The sequence below is a fragment of the Podarcis pityusensis genome (genome assembly GCF_964106645.2).
Source record: "Podarcis pityusensis genome assembly, chromosome: 7".
Taxonomy (NCBI): Eukaryota; Metazoa; Chordata; class Lepidosauria; order Squamata; family Lacertidae; genus Podarcis; species Podarcis pityusensis.
In genome coordinates this window covers 87,331,265-87,352,848 of record NC_138031.1, presented here as the reverse complement: position 1 = coordinate 87,352,848, position 21,584 = coordinate 87,331,265, and the positions used below count along the sequence as shown (strand labels likewise).

At 44.6% G+C, this 21,584-nt stretch overlaps 1 protein-coding gene across 1 annotated transcript in view; it reads left to right on the top strand.

Annotated features, from left to right (window-relative positions):
* The first annotated feature begins 15,504 nt into the window (after window positions 1-15,504).
* Window positions 15,505-21,584, top strand: part of PSD2 (pleckstrin and Sec7 domain containing 2) — a 52,185-nt gene continuing 46,105 nt past the window's right edge. Inside the window, exon 1 of the mRNA XM_081015155.1 lies at window positions 15,505-15,959. The gene's annotated coding sequence lies outside the window, so the exon portion shown is untranslated. The remainder of the gene's footprint in view (window positions 15,960-21,584) is intronic.

Here is a 21,584-nt window from a genome sequence, read left to right as displayed (position 1 = left end):
CAAACAAAACAACACACAGTGTGGAATGGACGGTGTGGGCCAGGGGCGACTTCTTTAACAGGAGCTCAAACGGAGGAGGTTGTTTGGATGGAGGTTTGCAAAGGAGGAGGTGCAGGCAAGCAAGTAGGCTGTTTCCACAATTAGGGTATTCATGCATATCTGGGTTGCTGTTTCGGTGAGTGCATTTCTGCACGTTTGTCCACAGATGAGTGCTTTCAATTTTATGCCTCCCAAATATCCCTTGATGTTTCCTGTCCACAGTAGTGGGTGGTGGTTGATGGGATATATTCACCCTGCGTGCTGTTGTCCCCTCCCCTCAAGCATTACTTCCCTGCTCACCATATGTTCTGGAAAACTGAAGTCCATTGTGGGCAGCCGTTTGTTTATCTGTGGTTGTGGCCATTAAAAAAAAAAAAAGCATCTTTCCAGTATACTAGAGTTGCAAAACTGTGGGTTTGGCTGTGTGCCTGATCAGCCTGACCAGCATCCCAGGAGGAGCACCTTCTCAACAGGAAGATGAGGTGATAAATGGCACCCAGCCAAAGGTCACCACGCACATTTAGAAAGCCCACCCTCACAATGTTCTTTGGCATGTTCACAGTTGGACCACATGGATTTGATGATGAATTGGGTTTGTGTGTGAACTTGTACATAAGTATGCAAAGAAAAAATGGACCTGTGTGACCCACATGCACATTAACAACAACAAAAACGGAAAACTCAGATGTGGTCAACAGGAAGCAGTAAAAGGTCAGAATCTGCAAGCAATGGCAGTCATGTGACCAGGCAAGCATTGCTGCACTCCTACAGCCAAAGAGCAACCTGGAGTTATGGCAAAATGGTGAGGCTTGCCTGGTGACATTGCTGATGGAGCAGATAAATAGCTCCACATGGTCTTGCAGTTGCCCCATGGCGCAAATGAGACACAATATTGCAAGCCGTGTCCTGACACAGTCCGCTTTTTGTAACAACGCAGCCTGTTCTTATCTGTATTGAGTGACTCCTGCCCACAGCCCACACATATGCCATTCATCTCTTTCTTTATTAAATTTATATCCCACCTTTCCTCATGGAGGGACACTGGTGGCGCTGTGGGTTAAACCACAGAGCCTAGGACTTGCCGATCAGAAGGTCGGTGGTTTGAATCCCCGTGATGAGGTGAGCTCCCGTTGCTTTGTCCCTGCTCCTGCCAACCTAGCAGTTCAAAAGCACGCCAGAGTGCAAGTAGATAAATAGGTACCTCTCCAGTGGGAAGGTAAACAGCGTTTCCGTGCACTGCTCTGGTTTGCCAGAAGCGGCTCAGTCATGCTGGCCACATGACCCGGAAGCTGTATGCCGGCTCCCTCGGCCAATAAAGCGAGATGAGCGCCGCAACTCCAGAGTCGGTTATGACTGGACCTAATGGTCAGGGGTCCCTTTACCTTTTCCTCATGGAGCTCGAGGTGGTTTACATAGGTCCCTTCCTCCTCCTCACTGAATCTCCACAACGGCCTTGTGAGGTAGGTTAGACCAGGCATCCCCAACCTGCGGCCCTCCAGATGTTTTGGCCTACAACTCTCATGATCCCTAGCTAGCAGGACCAGTGGCCAGGGGTGATGGGAATTGTAGTCCAAAACATCTGGGGAGCCCAAAGGTTGGGGATGCCTGGGTTAGACCGAGAGTGTCAACCAGTGAGCTTCATGGTTGAGTGAGGATTTGAACCCAAGACTCCCAGGTTCTAGTCAGACATTCTAACCACTATGCCACATTGGCTTGTGTGTACTTTGCATTGCATGTGTGCATTGCATTGCTATTGCTTCCTGGACATTATGGTGGGTTGTGTGGCTCTTGACTTTATTTGCACACAGTTGCTGTTGACCCTTTCTACCCAATGGTCTTGTGGGTGGGTCTTAGTCCATTCCTCCCTCCATCTCCTCACAAGACTCATTTGATTCCTCGTCCTCTTTCAGATCAGGGAAGCAGGGACCCCACAAGGCACTCCGAAGGATGGTCTTTGTCTCAGCACTGTGCCTCATGGCCCAAGCTGCTTCCCCTCCTCTCTGTCATCCTCCCTGGCATCTCTACCTAAAGCTGCAGGGTGGTTTCATCCCCTCTCGCTGACATAATGGGATCAGCACGCTGGCACCACCGACTCCCAAGGGATGCTGTCGCTTAGCAACTGCTCTTACCCAAAAGGAAAAGGCTAAGAATGTGTCTTGCCTATCAGATGTTTGCACTGCGCATGAGGATCACAGTTGCCTGTTGGTGAGAGGAAAAACATCCTGTGGTGCTCTGTGCACAGATACCTACCCCCTTCATTTCCATCTCCGGAAAGAGGATCTCAGAAGAGGCCTTTGTAGCCCTGGACTAATAGGAATGTGAAGATCTTTGTTTAGCAGCATCCTCCCAGGCCCCAGCCATTAGCAAAATCGGGAGGTCGCCTGTCTGCTCAAGCAAGCAAGCAAAGACGAGAAAGAGGTGGAGTGAAAAACGCAGAGAGAGACTCAGGATGCATCATAATTTGATTTGTTACGTGATGCAAAATAGCAATCCTGTAGTCAGATTTTATGACTGATTATTTTTCTATAATTTCCACATCACCTGATATTAACTGATTTGCTTATTTGTGCGGTATTCATTTTCATGCTAAATACATTTACAAGGCCCCTCTTCCCAGCTGATTCATGCAGAGGAGCTGAGGAGGGGGCTACTTCCTCTTCCCCATTCATCAAATGATCAGTCTGAGTAACAGGAAGGGGCAATCCACAACCCCATCAGCAATGGTGCTGACTTGAGCCCCAGACTGTGGGTGCCCAGCTTGCACACTGTGACGTCATGACGTCATGTGACATCGCGATGTCATGACTGCATGAGGTGGGGCATGTACTGTGGTGCCACGGCACTGAATGGGCCAGTGTCTGCACCTCCATTGCGCGTCTTCTGTTGGGTCCTGCTGTGGCCACAGATGCCCACCAGAAGCATGTCCTTGGCCTCAGTGGGGCCCAACAGAGGCCCCATGGTGGAGGCCAATCCCGCGGCCCAGTTGCCGCCATGGTGCCAGGGCACCAGAGGTAAGGCAGCGGTGGGTGGCATGCGATGGTGGGCCCCCGGGCCCTGCTGGGGTCAGTGCCACTGCCCATCAGGGCCCTGGGCTGAGTGGAGAGGTTTTAAGCACTCTGCCCACCACAGGACAGTGGCTACTTTATTTATGCCATTTTAGCAGTCATTGCTTCCCTCAATGAACCCTGGGAACTGTAGTTTACCCCTCACAGGGATACAATTAACAGCAGCCTTAACAAACTACATTTCCCAGGATTCCTTGGGGAAAGCCAAGAAGTAGCCCAAGTATGCTTTAAGGGTGTCGTGTGGATATGACCATGTCCTCTCTGATGTGCACCACCTCCAGCATACCTGTGAAGTTCATAGGTAGGACAGGATCTCTCTAGTTCTCTCCATTCCATCAGGGACTCAGCTAAACAGCTGCAAATAAATCCGTTAAGTGTGTTTTAAGTGCAACATACAATGTGACACTAGATGGTGAGCCATGGAAAATTCAATGTATTATAAAAAATTCTTTTAAAAAAAAGTATCTTCAGAACATTTTTTATATGTGTGTAGATTCCACCCAGGTTTCTATTATGCCCACGGAGAGCTCATCCAGACTTCCTTTTGTGCCTTCCTTTTCTAGTCACAAGTTCAGGCTTTAAAGTGCTGTGTTCAAATCTCTTGTTGTTGTTGCCCTGGCAATTTCCCCGTGAAGATCTGCTCTTTGCTGTTGAACTGGAGTGACCATCAATCTACGGGGAACCTGAACTGCTGTTCTGATTCAGGGTTAAAGAGTGGGTTTTCTTGGGGAAAGAGGTGGGCAGGGCAAGGAGCGTTCACCTGTTTTGGTTTATTCATTAGCATATAAACACACATATCCATCCTCTGTCTAAATGTTTTTGGTGCTTGTATCTTAACCCATGGTGCTTTGGTCTCTCTGAGTTGCTATCCTGCACTCTCAATGCCTCGTTCTACCTCTCCCCCATTTAAATGCTCATAATTTGTTCACCTTCACCTTTATTTTAGGGACAAGGTTTGTTCCAAACTCAACCCTCCTCAGTTCTCCCCAGCACAATCAACAGGCTACCTAGACAGCAGTCAACATCTGCAACCCTTGTGTCAGGCGGGCAATTCACCCCAAGACAAATTCACTCAGCCCTTCCCTTTGCCCAGGACAAAACGGTGAATGGTCTTCCCACTTTTCTGGACTATTCACAAGCTACCAATTGAGTTGATAACCATCTGTTAACTCAGGCACTAGCACGGTTCTTGCCAATCCAGTTCCTATACTACTTTTAAAGCTAAAGGGGGGGGGGCTATAAAAAGACACTGCAAGGTCATTAAGACCCACCCCCAAAACTTGCAGAGGATTTGTCCCGATAGAAGAATTTAGAAAGACTCAGGGTGGGAATCATTAGGAACCGCCAAGCCTACGAAGACTGCTTGACCCGAGGCGACACTGAGATGCAGGTGGGGGAAGCATATGCATTTGTGGGCAACGAAAACACCGATACAAAAGAAAGACTGATCCCTGTTGCTGTCTCTTCTCCTCACTCCGCCACCTGTCGTGAAGATACGTGGATTTACACGGGGAGTGATGTTTGGTCACCCTAGTTTCCGCATGCATGATCTTACTGCAGATGTGAGAAACCTGAAGATGGCATGCACATAGCTTCTTGTTTGTGGAAAGCAATCAGATCCCATTTGCCAAGCTAAGCAGGGTCTGGTCTGGATGGGGGGCAGTGTGTTAAGATTCTGCATCGAAGGGGTTGGACTAGATGACCCTCAGGGTTCCTTCCAACAACTCTACAGTTAGTTCTGAGTCGAAGCCGTGTTTCCATCCTGCCACACAGGATGTGCCTCATTGTTGTGATTCCTACTAGCCAGGCCCTCCCCAATATCAGTTACTCCTCCCCAATATTGTTCTGCCTGCTGTGCCTTGGAAGCGGAAGCTTCCTTGCTGTGAGATCAGGATCCTGTGGAAGTATTCCGAATAGTAGTATTCCGAACCCCCAGCGTAGCCTGTGGTTTCCTTCAGGGAAAGACTTGCCTCAGATTTCCACAGGCCCCTGTTAGCTGCAGCGTGAGACAGCAGAAAGGTGCAAGATGCACCAGTTTGGAGTGTGGACGCTAGATGGGGCCAAAGATCCTTCAAAGGACTAAAAGGGTCTAATCCACAAAGAACAGGGGAGAAAACAGCACCTTGCATCTGATGAAGGGAACTGTAATCCATGAAAACATATGCCATAATAGTATATACAGCCCTTAACAACCTGTGAGATCGCCTGTTTTGATAGTAAATAAATATGCCCCTTTGACCACTTCAAACTGTGGAACTGGCATTGTTACACAGGTCACATGATAGCCATTCCGCATTTGTAGGAAGCCTGGCTTTTAGTGTGGCAACAGCTGCCCTCTGGAACTCCCTGCCTTCACCCTTCTCTTTTCAGTGCCTGCTAAAAGCATTTTTGTTTAGGCAAGCCTATCTAGACATGCAGAAAGTTGTCATGTTTTTAGTTTATCTTTGATTTTACTTATTCCCTGGATGTTTTAAGTAGCTGTTTGAAACTGCTCTAATTGATTATTTTATTCTTCTCTTTGTCATGTTCAATAGATGTAATACAGGCTTCCTCAACCTCGGCCCTCCAGATGTTTTTGGCCTACAACTCCCATGATCCCTAGCTAGCAGGACCAGTGGTCAGGGATGATGGGAATTGTAATCTCGAAACATCTGGAGGGCCGAGGTTGAGGAAGCATCATGAGCTGTAGGAATCTATATACATTCCAAACCAGCTGTTAACTGTAGCAATGCCACTTCTGTGATGAGTCTCATGACCTTCTTTGTTGTTGTTGTTGTTGTTGTTGTTGTTTTTATTAAAGATTTTCTTGTTTTACAGAAGTACCGTATGTGTAATGTCTCTCGTATTTTTTCCATGTAACATTTTTGCAAATCAGTTTCATTTGTTGAGACATTAGGAAGAAAAGGGGTGGAGGGGGGAAGATGGGTGGGGTCGGGTGGCGATGTTTCTATTTTGCTTAATGTATGTAGGGTTTCGTGTCAGCGTTGCTCGTGCCGGTTCTCTGCTGTTCACTTGTGTTCCTTTGGTGGTGAGAGAGGTTGGGGTTGGCCTAGGGTGTGGTTGTTTGTGGTTGGCTGTGGTGGTCTTTGTTTTCATGTGTGAGTGGGTGTTTTGGATCAGGTTAGCCATATTGATTTATATGCTGCTGGTGGATTATTGTCATTGTCTTGTTGGGCTGTGTATGTGATAAAGGTCTCATGAGCTTCTGAGACCTGCCTCTGCCTCTTTAAGTGAATGCCGGGAATCCTCACATCCACATTGGCCTTTGCCTCTACATTCTATACCAGCTGAGGGGAAAGTTCTTCTTCTGGCTATAAAAGACACTGGAGCTGAGGGCACCAGACAAAGCTTCTTGAAAGCTTCCTTGAAAGTAAGGCCTCATCTTCCTTTTTTGCCACATTTTAAGGCACAGCTTTGCTCTTTAAAGCTCTATGTCTGAGCACTTGTCTTGCCCTGGCTCTTTCCCCATTAAAACCTGCTCCTTGCTGCTGATTCGGAGCAAACAACAATCCACAGAAAACCCAGATTACCATTTGTGGATTTTTCTGGGGAAAGTAGGTGGGGTGGGGGTGAGGAGCACTTGGACATTGAGCTTTTGTGCCTAGAAAAGTGGCACAAAAGGAAGTCTGGATGAGCCCTAGGCCTCTCTGGTCTCAGGTACTGCAGTTATCATCTTTCTTATGTCACACCTGGTGGTAGAGACTGGAGGCTGGGAAACGGTAAAGCTCTCTGCAATCCACTACAGTACATTATTTCCAATTGCTTAATTGAAAGGCCAAAGCTTAAATAGGAGTCTACATGAGTCCAAACTTGATGGCATTTAACATAAGGAATTCTGTGTCTGAACCAGAGAACTGAACCATTTTAATTCCTGGTTGAAATCCAGTACTGATTCATCAGTATTTTTAACTCTCCCTGGAAGTCAGCAACTTTGAACTGGTTTTTAGCTAGTTTTGACAAGTGCATTTCATACAAGTAGGAGCACTGACTCCTAGGGGCTGAACCCTTTTGAGCCACCCTCCAATATTTGTTGAGGGGCTGGGCCCCCTCAATATTCGTCTGGGCATCGTGCGACACCTGGATGTGAGGTTGCACATGGCACCCAAGCGTTGCACAGTTGCTCTTTCGCTTCCTCCTTCTCCTGCCACGGAGGGCAAGCAGCCCCCGGCCCATGGCAGCTGCAGCAGCGGGAGGACTCGCAATCAGCCAGTCACATGAGAGCTACTGCTAAAGGAAAAACCCCATGTTAAAAGTGTATAACCTGAAAAAAATAGACAAGCCTTATTGATTAAAGAATCCAGGTAGGAACCGATATATCTGTAACAGTGGCATAGCATGGGTTGCCAGCACCTGGGGTCGTGTGGAGGGGCTGAGTGAGAGGGAAATGGATGGAGTACGCATGCGCATTCAACTGCCTAATCGTGTCCACGTCACCTAGGAGATTGCAGCCACAGAGAAAATGCGAGTTGTTCCATTGTCTGGAGAGGTCACTTCCTAGTCTGCATGGAAAAGCATTTTTCAACGGAACCCAGCAACAGAAGCTTGCAGCTGTATTTTGTGCCCCTAAAATTTTGCACCTGGTGCAAAAACCCCTGTACCCCACTGCCACCATACTGCGCCACTGACCTGTAGTCTTTTCATTGATCTCATGTTTCTTGCTTCTGAACATGGTGAGGAATAGCTCAAGGTCATCATCTGGACCACACAGACATTTTTGACTGGGGAAAAAGCAGACATCCTTCAAACAAATGGACCAAGTATTTGAAATTGATGGGGTAGGGTAAAAGTGTGGCGGGGGGACGTGACCAGTTAAGCCTATTTTGAGTTTGGTCCAGCTCTCCCTCAAGCTGAACCAAGCTGAAAATGGGACTAGTGCTCCCATCCTCCACACCTACCGTTCCCTCTCCATCCAACTCAAAATTTCCTATCTTTGGGAAAGGAGAGAAGGTGCCAGGCATAGGAAGCACAGGAGATGCCACATCTTCCCGTTGGCCAAAGAAGCCCTCTGTGCATAATTTCCTGTCAAGGACCCTGGCATTCTTGTTTCCGTTTTCTTTTATAGTGGAACGCAACCATGTTTGTGTGAAAAGAGGGAAGAAACCCAGAAACCCACCACCACCCATGGGAACTGGCATTTTGGAGAGGATTTTTCAGTGGGCAAAAGTGGGGCAATTCATCACATCAACTGCTATCAATAGGAAGCAATAACCTTTTAAATTTTTTATTTAACTTTATAGCAAAACTATTTACATAAAACAATACAAACAAACAAGAACAGTACCTCAACAACAACTACACATTAACTAACAACACATCATCTAACTTCACACATACTTTTGATTTCTGATTCACCTTTTTGTGCTTTCTATATATTCTTAACCTATATGCACTTCCTGTTGTATCTGTTACATAGCAAGAAATATATTTACATTTATAGTTTCCTTAATAGTCAAACAATAACCTGAGCAGGACCTGCAAACAGGAAATGTTTCATTAAAGACACAGGAGCCCTAAAAAGCTTCAACAGTTCTTTGCCTGTGCATACTAGACAGGTTGGTGTTCCTTTTCCCCGCTCTCCCCCAAAAGTCAAGACAAATTAGATCTGGGAAAACACAGGACAACAAAACAGAAAACACTGGACTGCAACAATTTCACAATCAAGTTTTGTTGGGGGTTTGGGGGGGCAGGGGCTGGACTCTCAGAATGTGGGTGAGCAAAGGGCAGCAATTCCAGAAGAAAGGGCTAGTGTGGAAGCAGCCTTAGATGCAAATTGAGTTGTGCATATTCTTCATTGTCTCTCCTACAAAGGGGACCTAAGGATAATGAATGCAGCCCATCTCCCATCATTAAACCATTCAGCTTGTCTTCTCAAATTAAAGGCCTGTGTGATCTGTTTGCTCCCTAAAGCCAACACTGTTTGCTCCACCTGAATAATTTTGCTTGTCATTCTCTGTCATGGAGAAGTTTCCAATGAGAAACACAAACATTATGGCAGTAGGGTAATCAACTGGCATTCAGAAACTGTGTCTTGATTCATTGTAAAAAGTGCATGCACTTTTTATTTCTAATAAACAGCACAGTAGGATATGGATTTCTAAAATATATTTTATTGATTTTTTAATTCTAAATAATATAAATACATTTGCATAGACTTACATATTTGGTTGCATATGAACATATAACAATTAAATAAGATAAAAGAATGTAATATCATTTTTAACTTGTAGACAGAGTTGTGAGAATGAATGCCAGAGCAATTATAATTATTGTACGGTGTACAATACCACATGATGTTTAGGTTGGTGAACACAGGCAAATAATACCAGTAACAATTCAAAATTCTGTGCTTCAATAGCCATTATATTTTCATTGGTTACATATATAAAAATTAAACAGAGAAATAATAGGGAGCAAAGGAGGAGGGATAACCTATGTGCACCAGACTATAAGGATATGGATTTTACCTACATGGCCTTTAAGCAATGCTGTTTCTGTTTCTGCTGCTCTGTTCTCATATACTACCTTAACAGTGCAGTCCTAACCTTGTCTATTAAGAGGTAAGTGCTATTGAATTACTCCCAAGTAAGTGTGGTTAGGATTGCAGTCTAAGTGTACTGTCCAGGGGACATGTTTCTAGCTAATATAAGCTCTGGCAACATCCTACTGAAACCAACAAAACATATGCATCCCACCTAAATTAGGCCTCATTGCTTTCAGTGGAATTGAGTCCATCAGTCTACTTCTGAGTAAACCTGTTAGTGACTACTAGAGACAAGGGAGAAAATTGATTTGATTTCCATTTATAGTCGAAACGATCAAATTTCCTGAAACAACGTGAGAAACACAGCTATTCTATGAAATTCACGCTTTTCAAATTTTGCAATGAGGTTCTCCAACCAACCAATGTTTACAAAAATGTATACATTAGGGAAAAGTTTGCATTAAAATGTACATGTTAGTGGAAATAAATAGTGCATTAGTCAAAACCGCATTCCAAAATGTGTTTATTAGGTGCACTAAAATGTTGAGGACTTGAAAATAAACAAATCAAAAATTGCTGCAGAAATATGGAGAACTGCATTTAAGACTGGGGGAAAATGAGAAACTGAGAGCACCAAACTCGGCACATCCTTCCATCCCTAGTTACAACAACAATACATGTTCAGTTGGAATGTGTGGCATGTTTTGCCCTCCCTTGCCCTGAGCTTGGAGCTTATTTGACCCCCTCAATCTTTTGAGTTCCCTGGAGTTTCTTCTCCTTGAAAGTCCTTGGTACTGCAGACACCATATTTGCATGCACTATTATAGACTTGCTTATTATTTTAGGATTCATCTGAATCATTAATTATAGCTATTCTATACTCTCGGCATACCAAAGTCATTGGCCAACCAATCATGCTTATTTGTGGAAACCAGATCCTGTTGTGCACAAACCATTGATAATGCTGACTTTTTTTGTGACTGTTGCTCTCCAGGAGGTTTTCCCAGGCCCATCAGTCTGAGATTAATTTTCTCACTCCTTCTTCAAAGTCATTTATACTGATCCTGCATTTAGAGGCTGTGGATAACAACAATAAAGTCATTCTTGTCATTATCCATTATCATCACACCAGTGGAATAAAACTAGAAACCTTAGTTCCTGGATATACATATATACGAAGGCATGGAGAGGGAATTGGACCCACTGGTCCCCTTTTCAATCTCTTCACATTTTCTGTTTCCATGGGCTTGTGCATGCCTAGGCTCTTTTCACCTGATCAATACTCTTGTTTTGCAGAGTGGGAGCTTAACACCACCTGAATATACACATGTAAATGAGATAATGTATGAGTGAGATCAGGTGTGAAGCACAACCTTGCTGTTCCCCATTTGTTCATTTGTACTTTCAGAAAATTTGTATGCATCTACATCCTGAACCATACTGAAGTCCCATGTCAGGTATTCTAGTGATATGCTGCCTGCCTGGTGGTCACAACAGCTAAAAATGGAAAGAGCAAATGGGTGCTTTGAAATGGCTTTAATAACCCCAAGAGATTGGTTCTGAAAGCAATATTTATGAAGGAGGTTAAACACCAACCAAAAATTACATATTTAAAATGAAACAAAGAAACCAGACCACTGGAGCAAAATTATAACAGATTTTTTGAAGAATTAATTTATTGAAGTTGAACTTCAACCATTTACCCAAAGCCTACTCCCCATTTCTGCGCAAACTCCTTTCAGTGTCTAGGCTGTTGTTCCCACAGAGGCCTCATATCCAGGACTTTATTTGTCATATTCTTTTAGTACAATGGCTCGACCACAGCTGTGAACCCAGTTTAAGATGCACAAGATGAAGAGTCTTGTGTCATCTTAAAGACCAACTCATTTATTAGGGCATAAACTTTTGTTGACTGCAGCCCGCTTCATCAGACGCAGGAAGTATTATCGTCAGTTTACAGGAATATATGTACACACACACATAGGTCTAAAGAAAGCATTGTAAGCTGTGGGGTGAAATGGTAATGGAATGGAAAAGCAAGAGTATGTGACAATTCAATTAAAGCACAGTATAAAAGAAATATACAGGGTGATACATAATGAAGTCTACAGTTTCCAGATGCTGTAAGACAGTAACAAGCGATAACTGCGAACTGTGAGGTAGATGTACTTATAAAGTTTGTGTTCTGCTCAGCAGCGGGCAGGGCAAGCCACCCATAGGGGCAGGGCGCACTGTGGGGCCTCTGAGGAGTCTGCCTGCCTCCTCCCACTCAGCTGCCCTACAGCTGGGGGGAGGCAGCGGGGGGACCGTTTGGGCAGCGCGGAGCCTGTGAGCGCCCAAGCCACTGCGTCACTCCCAGGAGTGAGTGCCGCCCAGCATTTTGTCACTCCCCTCAGTGGTGACACCCAGGGTAAACTGCCCCCACTGCACCCCCTTCCTCCACCCCTGGTTCCTTTACTGAGGGAAGTGATATAATAATAATAATAATAATAATAATAATAATAATAATAATAATAATAATTTATTATTTGTACCCCGCCCATCTGGCTGGGTTTCCCCAGCCACTCTGGGCGGCTTCCAACAAAGACAAAAAATACACTAAGATGTCACACATTAAAAACTTCCCTGAACAGGGCTATCTTTAGATGTATTCTGAATGTCAGGTATTTGTTTAGCTCTTTGACATTGGTAGGAGGGCGTTCCACAGGGCGGGTGCCACCACCGAGAAGGCCCTCTGCCTGGTTCCCTGTAGCTTTGCTTCTCACAGTAAGGGAACTGCCAGAAGGCCCTCTGAGCTGGACCTCAGTGTCTGGGGGTGGGGATGGGGGTGGAGACGCTCCTTCAGATATACTGGACTGAGGCCGTTTAGGGCTTGAAAGGTCAGCACCAACACTTTGAATTGTGCTCAGAAACGTTCTGGGAGCCAGTGTAGGTCTTTCAAGACTGGTGTTATGTGGTCTTGCCGGCCGCTCCCAGTCACCAGTCTAGCTGCTGCGTTATGGATTAGTTGTAGTTTCCGGGCGTAGGCGATAGTGCGCATCATGTGACTAATCAGGCAAAATGGCTGCATTTGCAGTGGAGAAGGAGTTTTGTGTTCTTGAATTGAGCAAAACGGAATCTGTAACTGTTGTGTGACGGCATTTTTGATCGTGATTCAGAAAAAAACATCCAAGCAGAAAATGTATCTACGATTGGCATCTGTGGCTGTTAAATTATATATATATATATATAAAATTATGTGTGTGTGTGTAAATTTAATTTATATATATTATTTAATTTCTACACCACCTTTCATCCGAGGGTTGCAGGGCAATTTACAATAAAAATAAGCATTCACAAGCATTATTCACAACATTAGTAAATGGTGAGAAGACATGTGCATTAATGCTTACAGTGGAAGAGGTGGTGTTGAGAGTGAGACACCAGCTTCGTTCTCTGGCCTCAGCGTAAAGGGGCAGACAAGCCTAATTTCTACTCTACTCTCTTGAGAATATTTTATTCAAGAGAAAGACAACAACTTTATTATTTATACCTTACCCATCTGGCTGGGTTGCCCTAAAAAATATAAAAAACACATATAAAAACATAATATAACATCAAACATTAAAAAACTTCCCAATACAGGGCTGCATTCAGATGCCTTCTAAAAGTTGTTTAGTTCTTTATCTCCTTGACATCTGATGGGAGGGTGTTCCGCAGGGAGGGTGCCACTGCTGAGAAGGCCCCCTGCCTGGTTCCTGTAACTTTACTTCTCGCAGTGAGGGAACCACCAGAAGGCCCTTGGAACTGGACTTCATTGTTCAGGCAGAACAATGTGGGTGGAGACACTTATGTACAGGGCTTTAAAGGTTAGCAACAACACTTTGAATTGTGCTGGAAAACATACTGGGAGCCAGTGAAGATCCTTTAGGATTGGTGTTATATGGTCCCCGTGGCTGCTCCCAGTCACCAGCCTAGCTGCCACATTCTGGATTAGTTGTAGTTTTTGAGTCACCATCCAAGGTAGCCCTGCACAGAGTACATTGCAGTAGTCCAAACAGGAGATAACCAGAGCATGCACCACTCTGGTAAGACTGTCTGCAGGCAGGTATGGTAGACAGCTGCCCTGGACACAGAACTGACCTGTGCTTCCATGAACAGCTGTCCAAAATGACTAACCAGGCTGCACACCTGGTTCTCCAGGGGCACGGTTACCTTGTTGAGGACCAGGGATTCCCCCACACCCACCTGCCCCCTGTCCCCCCAAAGCATGACTCAGTTACTGACTGACTGACTGACTGAACAAACAAACAAACAAACAAACAAACAAACAAACAAACAAACAATGGGACAATGTTATGGATTTTATTATGAATGAATGAATGAATGAATAGATAAATGAATGAATGAATGAATGAATGAATAGATAAATGAATGAATGAATAAATAAATAAATAAATAAATAAATAAGAGGATTTCCAAACTGATTCTTCAAAATTGGTTCTTGATATCATCTCTTCACTGATCAGGTTTCTGGGTGTGAAACGAAGCCCATACAGACAATCTTTGACATGCCAATACTTCACATATCTATGCCATTCCCAATTCTTGGCCCCTGCCTCAGTGGTTTCCACAATGGGCCTGTGGATAGATGTGCTGCCACATGGTGCATTCGAGGTGCCCGCTGCCATCTGAGACCAAGGTTCTCTAGTGAGAAAAAAATATCCATTGAGCAGTTGTTATGCATTCTTTCCTCAAATATATGAGAATGAATTTAATATAAACAGAATGCATGCTGCAACTTGAAAACGAGGAAATGAGGAAGAGAAAGTGGCAAGGCTGGAAAGGAGGGCCAAAGGATGGGGGTGGGGTAGCTCACTGGGATGGATATAGGGAGGGTGTCTCTCACTTCATGAAGTGGAAGGGGTTATTCATGCCTCCATTTGCCCCAAGAAAACCTGCAGTTAAGCACTGAATGGCAGCTGGGTTTTCTGCAGATTGCTGTTTGTTCCAATTACCACTAAAGAGCAGGTGTTCTGGGGGAAAGTGGTGGGGCAAAGGCAAAGCCACTCATGCCTAGAAAGTGCCTGACAAGTGGAAAACCACTCGGACCCATGCTTTTTAGGCATGGGACAAGCAGCAGTTTGGACAAGCCCAAAGGCCTGGGAGGTACAGATAGGATGACTTGGAAGCCTCTAAGACCTCTGATAACTCAAAGGTCACTTCAGCAGATGATGATGAAGAAGAAGAAGAAGAAGAAGAAGAAGAAGAAGAAGAGACCGTCTAAATGTTTTCATACATAACAAAATCTGCCCAAATTTACCCTATTCCTTAATCTCCCATCCAGCTGAGCCAATTGACTTTGAGGTGGAGATAAGACAAAATGGAGCCATTGATAAAGAAATACTTTGAAGAAGCAACATTGTGTTCTGAAGTGTTTTGCTCCTCTGCTGTGCTCACGTTCAGGACCCTGTTCCTTTCTACCTCTCGGAAAAAGTCTTCTTCAGTCCAGTGTCACTCTCAGTGTGCACATTTCATGCATACTACAATGAACGCATAATTCCAACAGTCTGGGATGCTTCCTGTGACCACCTTTTCTCTTCCTTGTATGCAAGGTGAGGCAAAATATTAGCATGTACAACATCTTGTGCAGATGAAAATGCACCGGACATGAATGTTCTGTGTTCAAAAACAGGTGAAAAGGTTCACAGTTCAGCTCACAAAGACAACCTAACAGGAAACAACAACACAAAGGGAAAACAAAGCCTTAAAAGCTAAATGAAAGCTTTCTTTTGTGGTTAGGGTGGGTAGGAAAAGAGGATGGAAAGGCCATCTAAAGATATTCTTGGGAGTTTTATTGAGGTTGTTGGTTTGTATGCATCCCATTTTCTTAAAGACAGCCTGCCTGTTTGGCAGGGATTTCCAAGGTCCAGTTTCAATGTATCTGATTGGCTAGCAGAAGCAGAGCCAGCTCTCAGATCTTTGAAGAAAATGTTAAATATGCTTAGCAATTTGCTCACAGTGGCTGGAGCATCTTCTTTCTAAAGTGTTAGCTGGCCTTTCGGCATACATTCATCCAAAGGCTTGAGCATCAGGTCTCTCCCCTGCTCTTTCGCTGAAGGCAGGCTCCATCATTCCTGCTCAGGCTCCTCTCTCGACCCCCTCCTCTTTCTCCCCTCCCTTCTTTCCTGCAACCTGCTTCCTAGCAATCTTTTGACACCTGAAGGAAAGCTGGGGAGGCGTAACCCATTGCAAGTGGCGAGGGGGGAGACAATAAAGGGAAGTCTGAGAAGGCATGGGGCTGGAATGTCTCCTTATATGTAGCTGCTGGCGATTTTGCATGGATTGTTGAGGGAAAAACAAGCTGCACTTGTGAGGGAAACCTTTTAGCTCTGGTAAGTAGAATCACAGTGTGTTCATTTTCATCCTATATCCATGCATCTCTGTGGCATCCTATGCAATATTCTTCTTGGAATGGCATTTTGTTAGTGTTATGGTCATTCATATGTGATGTATTAGCTTAAAGCTGCAATCACTAGGATTTGATTTATCTCTTGATGTCTCTAGTTTGCATCCTTGGGTCCCGAGGTAAGCATTTCCTGAGTGTATTCCTAGAGAGAGAATGTGGAATGTAAAGATTATTGTCCTAATCAAGCACAATTGTATTTCATTCTAATTGATTTCACAATCCTTGAATCATCCAGGGATGAGATTAATTATTATTTATATATCTGAATTCTGGGAAGGAAGCCTGGAAATTATGTTCATGTAATTATGTGGCTGCTTAGCGCACTCTGTCCTCAAAGGCTCTGGGTGGGTAACAATTAGAAACACACAATCAAATCACTTTACCAGCTTTCTTTTTTTTAAAACACCCACACCCAATAAATCTTAAGTTACCAGCCATCATGAATAGGACTGTCTTCCTTCACAAGAACTCTGATGCATTCTGTATTTTATTGCACAACTGTATTTCAGCATCAGTTCAGTAGTATAGCATCCAAATTACATGGTTGTCATGGAGATGTGCAAGGAAGGTGAAGCAATATGACTGCAGCTGGACCATGGAAGATTCTGTTGCTGCACCCTGATCTGTGGTTGTGTGTGTGTGTGTGTGTGTGTGTGTGTGTGTGTTTTAGTCTAGTGCATTAAAAAAGGCTGTGCTAAGTTACAGGTTCCCCCCACTTTAGAAAGATTCAGTGCAATTTTACAGGATTTAAAGGGTTATGACCTTAAATGGATGTGGCTGCTTTGACATCACATCATAATTTTAATTGCTACATTAACATTTACATCTGGCTGTTATTTTTTTGTCAGACTGGAAATGGAGATGACACAGGAAGGGCAGTTCTGCAGCTATAGGACTGGCATTCAAATACATCTTAAAGAGATGTCTCTACAAGCAGCAATGCAGATGTATTATTTTGTAACAAAAGAATATTTTAATTGCTTTAGCCATACTTGAGTCCAATTCCACCCACCCACCCACCCTTCTCTGAATCTTAACAGTACAGATTCAGTATCTGCTCATTTCACCTTTACAAACCAGACTGTGACATTTTGCAAGTGGTAAAAGGAAATGTGTCAGCTACTGAAGGAAATGAATAATGTATACGGCAGAATTTCTCCTGCCTAAGGCAAAATGCGCTACAAAGGATTTTTCCTGAAAACTGTATTCATGTTGTTCAAGAAATGCATTCAGTTTCATGTCACAGACATGTTATGCTTCTGTTGTAGCTGGAACTCCACCAGACTCCTCTTTATATAGGCACACAAATTTTGCCTATGATTTAATCTGGTCTCATTATGTGCTCATACAATGAATGTGTAATTTGAAGGCATCTGAGAAATGCAGTAGGAAGGCATCTCCATTGTCTCTGTAAAATACAATTTCAACCTTTATTTTTAATGTTCCTATCCTGTCAGCAGCATGTCAAATACAATGGAATGGCAAAAGGATTGTGTTAGGAAGGAAATTTTAATGTAAGTAATATCTGCAAGACTGGGAAAATTAATTTGCTAGCAGACCCCTGAGTTGTGGCCAAGCAATCCACCTAAGATGGTGTTTTATGTTTTCAGGATAGGTCAGGTGCCAATCTGCACTTTAGCTGGATACTAGTTGAGTATGTGAACAGGATTCATTCAGAGATGAGGCTGATCATGTGTGTGCTTGACCCTTGTGCCTCCAAATTAATAAATTAAGATAACCTGGTTGGGCCTGTCTACATGGACAGCAATACCTTCAACTGTACTGAAACCAGCAGCAGTACACACTCTGTGGAACAATTACCTTGGACCTTTCCATCTAGATCTCTTTCCGTGGTTTCTGGCCCAGTTGTGGGTCAACATTAGCCTTGGGGACAATTGCATCAGGAGACAGAGAGAGTGAGTGTGACTCCGCTCAGCCTTTTTTCAAATCATCCAGACAAAACCACTGAGTGAAATTATTCAGATATTTGGACTGATCAGCATGAAGCAACGCCAGCTTGCCCTCATGACCCGGGTGCCCAGGGCCACACCCTGTGGGGACAAGTGTGGTGATGCCAGCACACCCGGCGGTGTGCAGGAGTGACGTCAGCACCCACCCACCCACCCCATGCCACCAGGTGTGCACATGTCAGACACGTGTGCCCTGGGCATCTGCCGCCATAATTTGTGGGTGCCCAGCTCCCTCAGCAGGAATTTTGTGGGGTCTAGAACACCCAGGGCCCTTCTGGATCTGGCACTTATGTCAGCATGTTAGTGATAGTCAACTGTACCTCATATTTATAAGATTATAGGGAAGTGGTAGAAACCAGTGAGGGACTGGATATGGGTGATCAAAGTGAAACTTAATCCAGTTAAGATAGAAACACTCTTGTTACAGGTTGGTCCAGGGATAGGTCTATAGCCTGCACTGTCCCTGAAGATGCAGGTTTGTAGCTTAGGTACTCTTGGATCTGACACTGCTTTTGGTTGATCAGCTTCAGCTAGCTGTATTATATTCTGGAGAAAACAGACCTGCCTATATCCATCTAAGTTTAAGTAACCTCTAGCCTGGAATACTGTAAAATATTCTCCCTAGTGTTGCGCTTGAGAAGTGTCTGGAAACTTCAACTGGTGCACAATGCCACTGGTAGATTTTCTGGTGTTGGCTAGATGGAGCGTATTACTCTGAGTATCTTTGATCATCATTGACTGCCCATCTGTTTCTGGGCTCAATTAAAGGTGCCAGTTCTTACCTTTGAAACCCTAAATAGCTTGGGATTTAGGTATCTGAATGACTGCTTCTTCCCTAAGGCCCACCCTCCACTCCATGCACTCTGAGCAACAGAAGAGAGCCTGCTCCAGCTTCCACCATTGATTCAGGCGCAGTAGATGCGCAGAAGGAGCAGGGCCTTTTCAGTCATGGCCTTATCTCCAGTTTAATTTCTCTGCCAAGTCAAGACATTGCATTTTCAGGCACTGACTGGTCTACATTTTCCACTTGCACCACTATGCTCACTATGTTGTTGATGCAATGGTTGTTTTGATTATTTAGGGCTGCCACATGTCTTGGTTTTCCTGGACATTGCCAGGATTTCAAAGGCGGAATTGACGTCTTAAAAAAAGGTCAACAACATTCACAGTGTCCTGGTTAATACTTTTTGAAATATGGCAACCATATTGTCATTTTATTGTTAGCCGTTTTTTATTTTAAAAAAGGAAAGAAAGTCGAGAAACATTTAAATGGATGTATAAATAAATGCGAAACAAAAGAATTAGGGCTACCATTGTGCCCCATCCTGTAGGGGCTGCCAGTAGCCCAGAAACAGAAAGAGAGGTGAAGGGAGACCTCAGCAGAGCCAGAGCTTTTCCTCTCACCTTGCCAGCATCCTTCTGCCCTGGTGCCCCTCGTGTCGCTCAAGGGGTGGAGGTGCCACTAACAGAGTGGGCGAGGCACAAAGACTCAGGGCCACCAGCTACAGCTCAGCTGCTCACATTCTGCAGTGAGAGAGAGTCTCCCTAGAGAGAATCTGGCTCAACGTGGTCCAGGGCTTGTTCCATCTTTCCCTCCTTCGTAGAGGATTTGGTTTTCATCTCTCCTAGGAATGGATTTGTTTCATTTCCCCTCTCACTGATCATATCAGGGCTTCTGCCTCCAGACCCTAAATTGTAAAAATCCCATGGAAAGGGAGGTGTCACCGAAAGCACCCCTCCACCCTTATACTGTTGCATTGGTTGAAGGCTGGATTTCCCCCTCCTATGTGTCTTTAAAAGCAGGAGTGGCTAACCTTTTTTGGCTGAAGGCCACTGTTACCAATCCCCTGGGAGCCCTTAAGATTTAAAGGCACAGGAGCCCTCTCTGGGCATCTCTTCCGTGTCCACGGCATTCCTGCCCGAACCCTCCTCCTGTTTCCAGGCGTCATTTGCTGCCAGAGCAACCATTCTTTAACTTCCTGACATGACCCATCCCTTTCAATGGATAATTATACTTGGAACTGCATTCCAAATTACATTTAATTTAGAAGAGCTCCACAAAGCTCAGTCATTTCCAGCCACTTTGTTTCTTGGCTTGGAATTAAGAGCCTCCATTGCTGGGAAGCCTTGACCACAAAATGCAACTTTGTTCCTTCATCACCTTGCATAAATGGACATGTGACTTAGCTTGGCTTTGTGATTCCATGTAAGAATGATATTCAATAAACTGCACCTCTCCTTTCTCTTTCTTAATTTTATCTCTATTCACACATCTCAGCTATTCACAACTAGACTTCCCGCATAACAAAGCTGCATAATAGCTAAGAATAGGCCTGAGCTTTTTCAGATATGTTGCATGAGGTGGTGCCAGCGCTGGCCCACTGGGGTCTTGTGGGCTCTGCACCCCCCCAGCAACATTCAGAGCAGGCCCCTCCCCAACTTCGCAACAGCCTTTGATTCCCATTTCAACTGTTGAGTAAGGTTGATTTGATTCCCCACCTTGTTCCCAGTGTAGAGCTTCCCTTCTCCCTTGATCCTGATGCAAAACTTTATCCCCTCCTTATTCCTATGTAGAGCTTCACTCATCACTTCTTCCTGTGGGGAGGGGCACCATTTTGTGGTTCACCTCAGATGCCATAATGTCTTGGGCCAGTCCTGGATGGGGCACCCCTGCTGTGGTGAACCAGTGTTGGATATAACCCTGTCCCCATCTAACAGCATTCAGTCCAGCCTTACTTAAGAGTACAAGCTATGATCTGGAAATCCTTGGTTCAAACGTCACCTCAGCTGCAGTCCCGCCATAGGCGCCAACTCCATAGAGCTGAGGTGTCTTCACCCAACCCCCCCAATCTTGAGGGGCTGGGGTTGCACACATGGTGCCCCCCCCCCAATGTTGGGTGGAACTTGGTACCTCTGAGGCCTGCTAGGTAGCCATAGCCAAACCATGACTCACTGACCTGTAGAAACTCCCTTCCTTACTTCAAATACTCTCATCATTGTATCTCTGCAGTCACAAGCCATTGCTTGCCTTTAAAGTTGTGCAGGAGACCATGGGCTTCTCTACATTTGAACATTATTTAGCTGTTAATCCACTTTCCCTCCATTTGAATTAGACCCAAGAAGTGTGCAAAAGATTTGCTTGTGCTGTTTTCTGGTTTTGTGCAAATCTGAGAGATCAAAGAAAACAGAAAAGCTCCACCATTCTAGAGTGCACTGAAAATAGTTACAACCTGGAAAAGAAATGCAATCATGGAGGAAGTAGTGGGCATGGAAAGGGGACAATTGAGCCACCTGCCCAAAAACGTCAAAATGCCGTGTCTGCAACTCCATATGGAGCAGTTTGGAGCCTGATTTCCCCCAACTTATTTTATTTGGGACCCCTGCCTGAAACCCTGGAAAGCTTTTTGCTAGTCAGTGTAGATAAATAATACTGAGCTTAATGAGCCAATGGCCCAATTCAGTGGAAGTCAATACCTTTTATGAATGGGTTTCTAGGGCAGGGATGGGGAATTGTTGATCTCCTATATGTTGTTGGACTCCCAACTTCCATCAGCCCCCGCCAGTGTGTACAATGGTCAGGA